Source organism: Ischnura elegans, chromosome X, assembly GCF_921293095.1.
Source record: "Ischnura elegans chromosome X, ioIscEleg1.1, whole genome shotgun sequence".
Lineage (NCBI taxonomy): Eukaryota > Metazoa > Arthropoda > Insecta > Odonata > Coenagrionidae > Ischnura > Ischnura elegans.
The window spans coordinates 109,632,147-109,645,741 of NC_060259.1; the positions used below are offsets into that span (position 1 = coordinate 109,632,147).

Sequence of the window (13,595 nt, forward strand, 5' to 3'; positions counted from 1 at the left end):
CAACCCCACAGCGATGTCCATATTACAGCATATCTTAGATATCTTCACAAATTCTAATTAGTACATAATGGATGAAATTATTATGGTTTTTGATAATCCCGAGACACAAGCAAAACATTTGTGCTCCTCAATTCTATGCAGAACATCAACTACCAATGGATTCTGTTTGGAATTCAATTTTTCACCTTTTATAATTAAAATCACAAATATTATGACTTGAACATCGATGCAATGTTATGTTTACCACTCATCATGGATGTTACAAATAGGATATCTGTGTCACGTTGTCAGAATAATCCATCATGTAATGGCAACCTGTTTTGGATATATCAACCTCATTTACATATCCAATGAATATTATCTGCTGCTTGGGGTGCATTCTCTCTTCAGAATGCTCGGCCTAATGCAAAAGGGATAATGAAGAACATTGATGGTATGTGTGTCAGAATTGGGAGATGAATAATAATATTTTTATTGGTTCCTGACGACAAGTTTTGTACTAGTGTGGAAAATGTCATTATGCCTATTTACAGGCAGAAATATAGGGGATGCTATGTTCATCATATACTTCACACAATATATTTTATTTTATATTTATTTTTTCGCACCTCCGAAAAAAGCACTTTTCGGCCTTTACATCAGGGTGTCTGTTAACAATTAACAATCAAATGTGCACGAACATCCATGCCCTGGAGAATGATAACTTACCCAGGTGGGACTCGAACCCACGACCTTGGGTTTGGCAGGCGAACCCCACCGCCACCGAGGCTGGCAAATATAAAATAATAATAACATAATATTTTATGTAACACAGATCAGATAATATAAACATGCACAAGTAAACACACACAGTATAAAATATGTCACAATATTTGAAGGGGCATAAAATTGGACGAAAGAAATTTTTTTTAACTTGGCAGTGAGATGAATTCATCTACGGTGTAACATTGCTGGTTACGTAGATAAAATTTTACTCCAGCATAACCAGGCCTGTTTGAAAAATGAGTAGGTTATGTGAGGTTAGTCTTAAATTGTTATACTCTCCAGTGCTATGTTGATGGGGTAGTGGTTATGAAACCAAAGGTAGTTGTCAACTACAATGAGACAATGGGGTGTGCTGACGGGGTGGATCAGCATTTGGCTGACTATCCTATCCCACGAAAAAGAGGGAAAAAATATTATAAGAAATTATTTTTTCATTTTATGGAAATTCAAAAAGGTTGAACTATACATGAAATTAGGCATTAAAGACTTTCCCTGCACTTTTTAGGATGCTGTTAAGAACTGTTGCTCGATAGTTGAATGATAAGCTACAGATAACTGCCACAAATTAGCAAGCGGCTGAAATTATGACGAGGTAAAAATATTTGAGAAAATCAAAATTTCGTAACTCCTTTCGTATTCAAGATATGGTTACAATTTTTTCGCCAAAAATATATTTATACCTAGTTTTCTCTAAATTTCATACGCAGCATATAAGGACCTATATCGTAAGATACAAAAGTTAGCAGGCGATTGCTTTGTACCGTAAAATGGGCTAACTTCGGCCAACCGGGGTAATTCCGGCCATCAGGTTGCCTAACCTGAATTTTAATGCTACCACCTAGTCAGGTGACGTTTCAACCTTTTGAATTAATGCTGTGTGTATCGATAGATGTCTCTGACGTTATTACTGCCCCCACGTGTCTATTCGCGCGAAACCTTTAGTACAGTGACAGCTCATTCCTAGGCAGTAGTGAATAACGCAGCGTGAAGGTGTAAAGACAAACATCTGTCCAGCTATATCTATATTTTGAAAGTTAGTCTCGCTTTAACCGTGACATTGGGTAAGTATCTCTCAACATATTTTACAATAAAATACATTTAAATTCCAATTAGTGTTTGGTAGAGTAGGATTCATGTTCATGGGCATGAATTTTCAGGGTAACTTCGGCCATGCCGAGAGCACCCAAGAAGAAAGTCGGCGGTCGCGCCTATTGCAATTATAACCCCATTTACCTAAAAAATGCTCTGGAAGAGATTCGGAAAGGCAAAATTTCAATCCGTCAGGCCTCCGAAAAGTATGCTGTTCCTAGAACAACACTTCAGGACAGAATGAAGGAGATTCACGTGGGGAAAATCGGGCGCCCTTGCGTTCTTTGTTTAGAGGTTGGTTAATTTTTGTATCATTATTGTCATATCAACATTAATTTCCTGATATATGTAGATGTTGTGACACTCCTAAGCGATGGCACCATAATTTTTCTGATTTAATTTTACGTCGAGCGGAGCAGTGTTGCCGCGTTCGCCCACTCCGGGCCGCCAGCGGCCCGTCACCTATTCCTCTATGCAAAGTATAAACTCATGCAATTTATTGCTGCGAATGAAATGACAAATGGCAAGAATCGGCTACTCACTGGTAAACCAGATACTGCTGGTCACCAATTTTCTCTTCTTCTAACTTTAATAAAGCATTGGCACTTAAATGCATTTTAATTTCACACTCCGAAAACGGAGTGTGAAAAATTATGGTGTTATCACTTTTTCTGTGCGTCCTAATGCCATTTCGCTATTCGTATCCAAACTCGAGTGCACATAATGTCTGGGCCGAGAGTAACTTCAAATTTTATTCAATTAGGAAGAAAATGCTCTTGCACATGGACTAACACAATGTGCTTTATGGGGATTTCCTTTGACACCAAAGGACACGAGAATGGTTGTCAAAAACTACTTAGATAGAAAAGGCACAACCGTGGCTGTCTTCAATGAAAATTTGCCTGGAGAAGACTGGGTAAGAGGATTTTTGAAGAGGCATGAAAATCTTGCATTCCGCTTTTCAGAGAATATTAAACGTGCCAGAGCTTCAGTTGGAAAAATTGAAATAAATTCATACTTTGACAGTTTGGAGAAGTCCCTTGAAGGTGTTTCCCCGCATAACATCGTCAACTATGACGAAACTAATTTTGTGGATGACCCTGGGAGAGTCAAAGTTATTGTGAAGAGAGGAACGAAACATCCGGAGAGAATAACCGACACTTCCAAAAGTGGGGTTTCAGTCATGATGGCAGGGACAGCATCTGGAGATCTTCTCCCGCCGTATGTGCTGTACAAGGCAAAACATTTATATCCAGGCTGGACTGAGGGCGGCATTGATGGGTCCCGTTACAACAGGAACGATAGTGGTTGGTTCGACCTTGAAATTTTTGAAGATTGGTTTTTAACATTATGCCTTCCTTACATTAGAAGATTGCCTGGAAGAAAGGTCATAATCGGGGATAATCTTTCCAGTCACCTTTCACTGGAGGTAATTAGGCTGTGTGAGAGCAATAACATTGGTTTTGTCCTTCTGCCACCAAACTCGACACACCTCACCCAACCTCTCGACATTGCTCTCTTCCGACCAATAAAAGTTGCATGGAGAAAGGCTCTTGATGAGTGGAAAAAGAAGAACCGAGGTACGCTGCCTAAAACGGAATTTCCTTTAATGTTAAAGACAGCAGTTGAAAGCATTGGTCGAGAAAAAATAGAAAAAAACTTGAAATCTGGATTCCTATCAGCAGGGATCTCTCCTGTAAACAGAGAGGCTGTGCTGAAAAAACTTCCCGATTCTCAAAGGAACGAAAGTGTTGAGAAATGTTGGACTGACTCCTTCACCGAAATTCTCAAAACTGCCCGCATGGGGGAGGATAAAAAAAGGAAATCAAAGGGGAAGCGAATCAGCGGAAAACCTGGAAAGAGTGTGACTGTTGAAGACGTCATCCAAACTGACGTGGAGACCCAAGAAACAGCTTCTGCTGGCACCTCAAATACAGTAGATGAGTCGATTGAAGTTCAGGATTCTAGTTTGGCTGAAAAAGACGCTGAAATCTCCACTGAGATTGCGGAATCATATGGCGTAGGGGACTTTGTTCTAGTCCAATATTTAAATGACGCTTATAAAAACCAAAGATTCTATGCAGCTGAGATTATAGAAGCCTCGGACTCTTATGTGGTAAAGTTCTTCCGAAAAAAGGCGGGGAAAAATCTTTTCTTCGTTTTCCCAGATGTCGAGGATATGTGCTCCATTAAGAAAAACCAAATAGTGAGAAAACTCCAAATGCAGATTCCGATAAGGCGTGGAAGATATATTTTCAAAAACATAAAGGACAGTTTGGACATTTTTTGATTATTTGCGGTATAACTGCATTCCTATTTGTAATTTTTATACTTTAATTTCTAATTTTGGCTATGAAAATAAGTAATTTCACAGCTAATATTACGACAAAAATATTATTTCCGATTTATAACAATTTTTTTTTTAATCTTACTGTTTCAATAAAATTAGCCATGGCGGCATTTGTTTCTTTCAGTTCCCAATGAAAAATATTGTTAAATCAATTTACAGGTATTCCTGCACGTTTTTAGCGGCTGAAGTAAAGCCTGGTATGGGTAACTTCGTCCAATAGTGAAATTTCATTCCCCATTTCCCCATGGCCGAAGTTGCCCCATTTCTGGGGCAACTTCGGCCATGATTAATAATTTAATATAGTAAACAATAAGTAATATGACAGTTATCCATTCATGGGATTCTCTATATAAAGCTAGGGAGAATAATGTCTAATTTTATCGTGGTGATTTTTTATAATTATCACCTTCATATTCATAGAAAACCTTAAAAAGCGGCCGAAGTTAGCCCATTTTACGGTACCTCGCAAAATTACAGATTTTTTGTCCAAAAGATGTATAAGCAAACATAACAATATTGAAACTGACTTGAGAACAAATTTAAGTTGACCAGTGTGGAAAAAAATGAGCAATATATGTTTCCTGCAAGTTTCAATTCAATACTAAGAACAGTCTGCTGGCAACTGGATTAGGAATGTAAACTCGGACAAGCCAAGTCAATGGCCGCAATTCAAGGAAATATTTTTTATAACAATTGTTATGAACAAAATCAACTAACTATTGTCATCAATAAATGTAGCGACCCTTTCTGCTTCAGAATATATTTCAGGCTTGTGGAACGAGCAAATTAAAAATATTGCTACAATTCTTCCAGAACTACATAAAAAATATATACAATTTTTGACCGTATGGTGAGCCCTCTATAAATAATTACTCTATGGTATCACCCACCTCTAAAATGACCAGGTTACACTTTCCACTAGAATGGTGTAATGAAAATTCTCTTCCACTCAACCTGGAGAAATCTACCTTAATTTATTATGCTGATAAAAATAAGCCTCATATAAATATCACTGTAACCATTGATAACAGACCCATTTATCAAAATACTAATGCTTGCCTTCTGGGTCTAGCTCTGGATGGTCAACTATCAAGGGAGAGTCATATTCAAAATTTGCATAGCAAACTCAGTTCAGTATGTTTTTTATTAGATTTATAAGAACTGTAAATAGTCACGTAATCTTATCAATTTATTGCATAAGGCGAGTTCTGCTCTCATGTAATCTACAGTATTCTTTTTCAGGGCCCTAAACCCAATACTCATATAATATTAAAAATTCAAAAGAGGGCTTTACAGCTGATGTGCTATACATCTCTATGCACTCCATGTCAACCACTCTTTAAAAAACTTGGCATCCTTCATCTTCCTTACACTTATATGTTTGCTGCTATCATTTATGCCATGAAAAATAAATATAATTATGCCTCAAATGACAGTTATGTATCATAATTATGATACTCAACTACAAAGGAGTTCCAAAAATCTTCATTAGACATAGTACAAGACAAAAAATTCTGGACATGCCCCACAACATATGGGTCTCTTCCTCTATAAAAAAATTCCAATAGAGGCTAAAGGTATATTAGAATTGCCTGTATTTAAATGCAAACTATGCACGTGTATTTTTACTTGATAATTTATTCTATCATTTGAATGATTTTCTTTGTAAATAATTGATTCACAATAAAAACAGATGATAATGTTAGAAAAATATTGGTATAAACTCCAAATTTGAAACACAGTCACATATTATATAAGCTAAAAGTCTATTTCTGTATGATACGCTTTGAAGCAAAGGGCAATGCAAAGACCCACATAGCAGTCAGGACGAAAATATCGGCTCTCCCTCCTCACTATTTTTCCATGTGCATCTCGCTTTCAGGAGCACAGTGCACGCTTCCCAGTTGGGTTTGCCTTATTTTCTGTGGGTGGGATTAGTTCCGGGAAATGCCTCTCCGTATTCGATGGAGATGTGCTTTTGTGGGTGGCCTACCTGCCTTAGTGTAGGGAACACTTGGGAAGTAAAGTTCAATCATCCTATCTATTAGGTCCAGCCTGTAGAGTAAATTTATTTTATTACCACCTCTTTTGTGATATAAAACATATGAGTTCATTAGAGAAATTTCCATAAAATGAAAAAATAATTTCTTATAATATTTTTCCCTCTTTTTCGTGGGATTGGATAGTCAGCCAAATGCTGTTCCACCCTGTCAGCACCCCCCTTTTGTCTCATTAAAGTTGACGAATACCTTCGGATTCACAACCATTACCCCCCTTTTCTGCACCCACCCCCCTTTTGTCTCATTATAGTTGACGAATACCTTCAGATTCACAACCATTACCCCCCTTTTCTGCACCTCTCATTTCTCTGTTGTGAACCGTGGAGAGTAACGGCACTTCCTTCTTGTCCTTCTAGCGAAGAACCATCATTTTTCCTTTACGAAAAGCTGCCACATCATCTTTCTTCATTTATTTCTTCTTCAGCCCCTCTGGAATCCCCTTTTTGTGTTCCGCACACAGTGCCGTGTATCACAGGAAAGAGAAATTAGTTTCTTGGTCAGTTTTGGAGAGGTATAAAAATTGCCTATTGTAACACAATATCCTTTTTCAAATAGTGGTTTCATCTGTGACAATACTACTTGGGAGGACATTGGCTTACTTTCAAAGTCTGTGTCAAGAGCCTTTCCCAGTATAAATAATTGTTGACAAGACATTCACAATACTGGACTCTAAGAGGACAAAAGTTTTTATTAAAAGGTAAATATATTGATGCCAACCCAATCGTCCTTTATACAGCAAGAGGCTTTCGTCTAGTGTTACATCCCCTTCTAGAGCGTAAAATATAAGATATCACATATATATATATATAGTTCAAGTTAATATCGATAAACACAGAGACACAAAAAAGAAACACTCACATTGAATAAATAAACTCGAAGCTATCGAAGCACTTCAGGCTTCTTCGTCAGCTGAAGTATGAATGGTGAGGAAAGGAGAGGGTTGGAAGAGGGAGAAGAGGGGTAAGGGGAGAGGTGTATGGGGAGGGGGAGTTAGGAATAGGGGTTAGGATGCGACGTTCAGACCTGGAAAGCTATTGGCTTGAAAGTGCCAAATGCAAGCCAATTCGAGGGTGTGGAGGTTGAGGGCGGAGTCGGTGGGAGGGAGGGAGGCAATAATGGATACTTTGTAGCATTGATTGAAAATGGAATCATGTGAAAGACAATGTGTAGGAACTGGTAGAGAGGAGTGGGGGGAAGATGGACAACAGGAGGCGCGATGATTGTTAATTCTGAGATTGAGAGGGGTAGTGCATTGGCCAATATAGAAAGCAGGGCAGAAATTACAGTGAAGAAGGTAAATGATGTTGGTGGAAGTACAAGTAGTGGAGGGGAAAATCGGTAGGAATTTAAGCATGGGGAGAAAAGAGGCAGGGGGTGGAGAGAATATCTTGCAGGTTTTACACCTGGGACGATTGCAAGGTGAGGGTGTGGAGATAGTGACTGACTGCGACTTTTGGAGAGGGCGGGTGGCTTTAAATATGGTGTTTAAATTCGGCGGTCTCTTAAATGTTATCCGAGGAGTTTATCTATTTATTTTATTTATTTATATTACGTGCCACGTGCATATCATATTTTCCAAAACATTGTATATATACAGTAAAACCTCTTTACATCGTAATGGAGGGGACCAAAATTTGGGCAATTTGATGTATGGAGGTTCACTATAGAGAGGTTTAAGTGGTAGGCACCATTTTTTCATATCCTTGGGGAATGAAAGGTGCTACTGTCTTTTAAGCCATTATATTAATATATTTAAATATATAGGTATACATAAGTGAACATATATTTACAATTTAATGGTTACACAAAGGTAAAAGTAAATTGTTCAAGAGGCCTTTTTAGAAAATAAATTAGTTAATGGGTTTGCTTAAAATTTTTTTCAAACTCTTCGAAATAATGTTTTCAATTCCACGAGCACTTTTTAATGCCATTTTCACTGTAAATAAATCACTGGCTGTTTTCGTTAATGCCTTTTGACCTAAGAAATAATTCCCTGGTCTAAGGGTTGTAATTTACTAATAGTGTTCGGAGGAAAGAACAATAGTTTTATATTTCTAAACATAATTTCTTCATCCTCGTATTTAACTGCCTGAGTTTTTTTATTTGTGCAGCCTAGCCAGTTTCTTCTGTTTTTCCTCAGTTGTTTAAAATAGATGTGAGGGTGAATGATGGTATTCCAAAGGTCACTGCCTTCTGCCTGTCCTCGTTGATGGCTAGGAAAATTGCTAATTATGAGGTAATGTCAAGTAGTCGCCTTCTTTTATTTCTCGAATCAGCCTATGCTTAATTAAGTAATTTTCATATTTACGGCAAATAATTGAAAATACTCCTTATTATATCTTTTAGAATTGATTTATCATTCTTATAACATGTGACTTGTTAAAGATTATAAAAAAAATAAACACGTGACTGCCGCAAAAAAATAGACAAAAAATTGAGCGTAATTTTGAAAATTTTGTTGAATTCCCTCTCTCCAAAATACAATGCACGTAGCGTTCCGAAGAAAAACTCTGTCGAGGGCACACAGAAACGCTAGGTCTGCGAAAGGACGTGATTTCCCGGTGAGAATGCTGGGCGAACTACTTCAGAATGCGGCGGCGACGGTAAAAAATTTCATTGCCCTACCGCGTATCAGCTAATTAGCTGCCTCCTTCACCTAAAACTGCCGCGCATGGATTGATGTTCGTTCAGTATTGCTAGAAATTGACGTCCCTGACTCCCGATGGAATAGTCAGATTTCGCGGCATAAATACGCAGGCAAGACATATGACTGTCGCTAAGCGCAATAAATTTTAAACTACGATCGTTCACGAAAGCATCGAAAAAATTACCAAGGCGGTAGTAAGAAAGTGCTACACCGGGAAATATGGGAATAAAATAATTGCGAAACTGTATTTGATTTATTTTAAGTCGCGGAAAATTCTCGAAATATTCTAATTTTAGAAGCGGAAGTAGCAATGCGGTCGAGTAATTCAGTCTCCATGGATGGGAGTGAAGTTAGTTGAAATATTTTCGTCAGCTAGTGATTATAGGCTGCGCTGGTTGCCTCTTTTATTAACTGAACATAGTATGTAGGCACTTACAAGAAAATAAAGCCATCAGTAAAAGAAAGCGAGTGTTATCGCGCGATTTTGACCGTGATTCGAGAGAAAACGATGTGTTCCCAGCCGGCACAAACCATCAAATTTCTTTTTGGCAGCTGGATGTCATCCAGATGCAAAGAGTATGAGTGCATCCTTTTATACAGATGCCATCCATATGCCGGTCCACCGCCGAGGGGATAGCACTGATAGCACGCCAATAGATGGCACTGGGGCAGCTCACCACTCACCGAGGGAAGGAATGGACGAGGACACAAGGATGAAAGGAAAGGTACACACTCACACGATAGTAGGAAAGAGACAGGAACATGCGTTTCGGGGCACGCTGAGCCCAAGTGAAATAAGCCAATATGGCCGATACACTACTTCATTCATTCACACGGTGCCTTAAGCTACTCCTCCTATCTACTTCTACTATCGTGTGAGTGTGTACCTTTCCTTTCATCCTTGTGTCCTCGTCCATTCCTTCCCTTGGTGAGTGGTGAGCTGCCCCAGTGCCATCTATTGGTTACTCTTGTGGGCCACAGCAAAGGGAGTTTTCTGTGTATAAACCCCGCCGAAATCATGGTAAATCTAAGCGTCCTGGTAGCGCAACTGGTAGAGCACCTGGCCGGCAACCAGGAGGTTCTGGGTTCGAGTCCCAGTCAGGCCGCATTTTTACCCTCTGATTTCTGGCTTTTTTCCACCTACCACAGCACCGTTGTCCTCGTCCTTTTTCTATTCCGTGTTCCTATCCCTTTCTTTCCTTACCTCTGAATTTCGAATTGGCATGCATCTGGCGTTTGCAAGCCAACAAGCACCCTGGTGTGAATGTATCTTGTTGAGTTAGCCCCGCCCCAATACACCCCTCCCCTCTTCCCCCCACCTTTCCCCTTTTTCCAACACTCCTTTTTCCAACACACTCCTTTCCCACTCATTCTCTCCTTGACTGATGAAGGGGCTACAACCGCGAAAGTCTTTCAGTTTTATTTTTCGTGTGAGTGTTTTCTTCTTTTTTTTTTCGTGTCTATGTTTAGTGACTGTGTTTTTGAACATTCATATTATGTGCTACGTTGCATCGCATTTCTGCAAAACATTGAATATATATAACATAGACACAAAAAAAGGAAACACACGAAAAATAAAACTGGAAGACTTTCGTAGTTGTAGCTACTTCATCAGTCAAGGAGAGAATGAGTGGGGAAGGAGTGTGTTGGAAAAAGGGAAAAGGTGGGGGGAAGAGGGGAGGGGTGTATTGGGGCGGGGCTAACTCAACAAGATACATTCAAACCCGGGTGCTTATTGGCTTGCAAATGCCAGATGCACGCCAATTCGAGGGTGTGGAGATTGAGGGGCGAGTCAGTGGGTAACAGGGAGGCAATGATTGAAACTTTGAAACATTGATTAAAGATGGAATCATGCGATAAACAATGTGTGGGGACCGGGAGAGATGCGTGTGGGGATGACGGACAACAGGATGCGCGGTGATTATTTATTCTAAGGTTGAGGGGGGTGGTGCATTGGCCTATATAAAAAGCGGGGCAGAAGTATCATTGAAGGAGGTATATGATGGTTGTAGAGGTACAGGTGGTGGAAGGAGATATCGGGAGGAATTTAAGTTTGGAGAGGAAAGAGGCTGGGGGTGGAGATAAAATTTTACAGGTTTTACATCTAGGACGGTTGCATGGCGAGGGTGGGGTAGTGGGGACTGAATTCAATTTTTGAAGGGGGCGGGTGGCTTTGAAGATGGTGGTGAGGTTAGGTGGTCTCTTATACGTGATCCGTGGAAGAGAGGGGAAAATTTGTGAGGTGGATTTGTGGTTGGACAGGACATCCTGAAGGACTTGTACCCCATTCTCTCCAAAACGAATTCCCCATTCTCCGAAAACACATACATACATATATATATACATATAAATTCAGAGGTAAGGAAAGAAAGGGATAGGAACATGGAACAGAAAAAGGACGAGGACAACGGTGCTGTGGTAGGTGGAAAAAAGCCAGAAATCAGAGGGTAAAAATGCGGCCTGACTGGGACTCGAACCCAGAACCTCCTGGTTGCCGGCCAGTTGCGCTACCAGGACACTTAGATTTACCATGATTTCGGCGGGGGTTTATATGCAGTAAACTCCCTTTGCTTTGGCCCACAAGAGTAACCAATAGATGGCACTGGGGCAGCTCACCACTCACCAGCAGAAGGAATGGACGAGGACACAAGGATGAAAGGAAAGATACACACTCACACGATAGCAGGAAAGAGACAGGAACATGCGTTTCGGGGCACGCTGAGCCCAAGTGAAATAAGCCAATATGGCCGATACACTACTTCATTCATTCACACGACGCCTTAAGCGCAAATATGCATATAAATTCACAGGTAAGGAAAGAAAGGGATAGGAACATGGAACAGAAAAAGGACGAGGACAACAGTGCTGTGGTAGGTGGAAAAAAGCCAGAAATCAGAGGGTAAAAATGCGGCCCAGATATATCAGCGTTCCCCGAAACGCATGTGCTATGTCTTTCCTACTTTGTGTGTGATTGTGAGCATCTTTAATTCCATTTCTTCTTCTGTCTGCGTTCAGTTCTTCGTTCATGGCGGTACCTACGCCCAGAGCCATCTCTTGGCCAAAATCATAGGGCTAGACCTTGGGGGATTTGGTTGTTTAAACCCCTGCCGAAAACACTGGAGAATAGATTAGCCTGGATAGCTCGGTGGTCTGAGCATCTGCCCGGAAAGCAGAAGGTCCGTGGTTCGATTCCCGGTTCAGGTGAACTTTTTTCCATGAGTTTTCAGCCTTCATTCCATCTCCACACCACAGTGTGTCATCGTCCTGCATTAATGTTTCTGTCTCTTTGTTTTAACTTCTATTATATGTTATTATATGTTATTATATATGGTTATATTACACATTTCAAGATGGCGTCAAGTGGAACGTACGCCAATGTACTAGGCACCGGTAAAATATTGGTTAATAGTATAAAATGCGCTATATGCCACAAAAAAGTAGTAAACGGCGTTAATTGCAAGTCCTGCAAGTCATCATTCCACAATAATTGTGCCAATGTTCTGAATATTAACGTCTCAAGTTTTGAAAAAACGTGGTCGTGTTTAGCGTGCTCGTCGCGCTCCGTTCAAGACGAAAACGTCTCCCTTCTACGTAACCTCGCCTCTAAGGAAGCCCTGATCTCGCAACTCCTGCATGATATGAGTGTTCTACGGGAAAAAAACAAAAATCTAGAGATTCAGCTACATATCTTGAACAAGAATCAACATGCGAGCAGGCCCGTCGTCGCAGCCAAAAGTTCCGTGGAGATGAGCGACGAATGGATTCAACACGGCAACTGGCGTGTGAACTCAACGAGGAAAACAGCTCCTTCTCCACCCTTGTTGCCGCTGCGTAACAAATTTGAATTGTTAAATCAACTCCCTGAAAACAGTGATGTGCGACATTGTGAAGACCATCCTGTTCCTGTACCTCCCAAAAACGAAAACAAGTGTCTTCATCGCGTAAAACGGAAGCTGAAATCTATTCTGCTGTGTTCTGACAGCCATGGCCGTGGTATTTCGGCTAAAATTGCTGCAACCGAGGTTAGTAAAGTGTACAATACATGTGGTGTAGTGATGCCGAACGCCGGGATCAACGAGGTCACGAACTCCTGCGAAAAGATCTCACATAACCTCACCAAAAATGACCACATAATCATCATGGCCGGCACGAACGATGTGTACCTCAATAAGGGTAAAGTTGTTGTTCACTCCATGAGTAATCTGATGTCAAAGCTTTCAAATACCAATGTAATAATTGCTAACATTCCTCATCGCCATGACCTTCCTGCTACCTCATGTATCAATGTTGAGACTAAAAAGGTAAATGAGGATCTGCTAAAACTTAGTACCAACTTCGATCATGTAACAATGATTGATACAAATAGCCTAGACCGTTCATTCTACACTCGTCATGGTCTTCATTTGAATAGTAAAGGGAAAAATCACCTGTGCTCAGAAATAATTAAGTGTGTTAAAAGTGATACAAGCAATGTAACTGCAAGGAATTTAGATTCTTCTACTATTGCAGAGCAAGATTCAAGTGATGTGTCCTTATGACACAACATATCCCATCATGTACCCTGTACCAGTCTCAAAGTAGCCCATATTAATATTCAATGCTTAAGAAATAAGATTCCTCAGCTGGAGATTTCCCTCAGTGGCAAAGAGCCTACCCTCCTGTGTATAAGTGAACACTGGATGAA

At 40.1% G+C, this 13,595-nt stretch overlaps 1 protein-coding gene across 4 annotated transcripts in view; it reads left to right on the top strand.

Moving 5' to 3' along the window:
- Window positions 1–13,595, top strand: part of LOC124170843 (F-box/LRR-repeat protein 15-like) — a 112,370-nt gene that overhangs the window by 58,277 nt on the left and 40,498 nt on the right. The window lies entirely within an intron of this gene.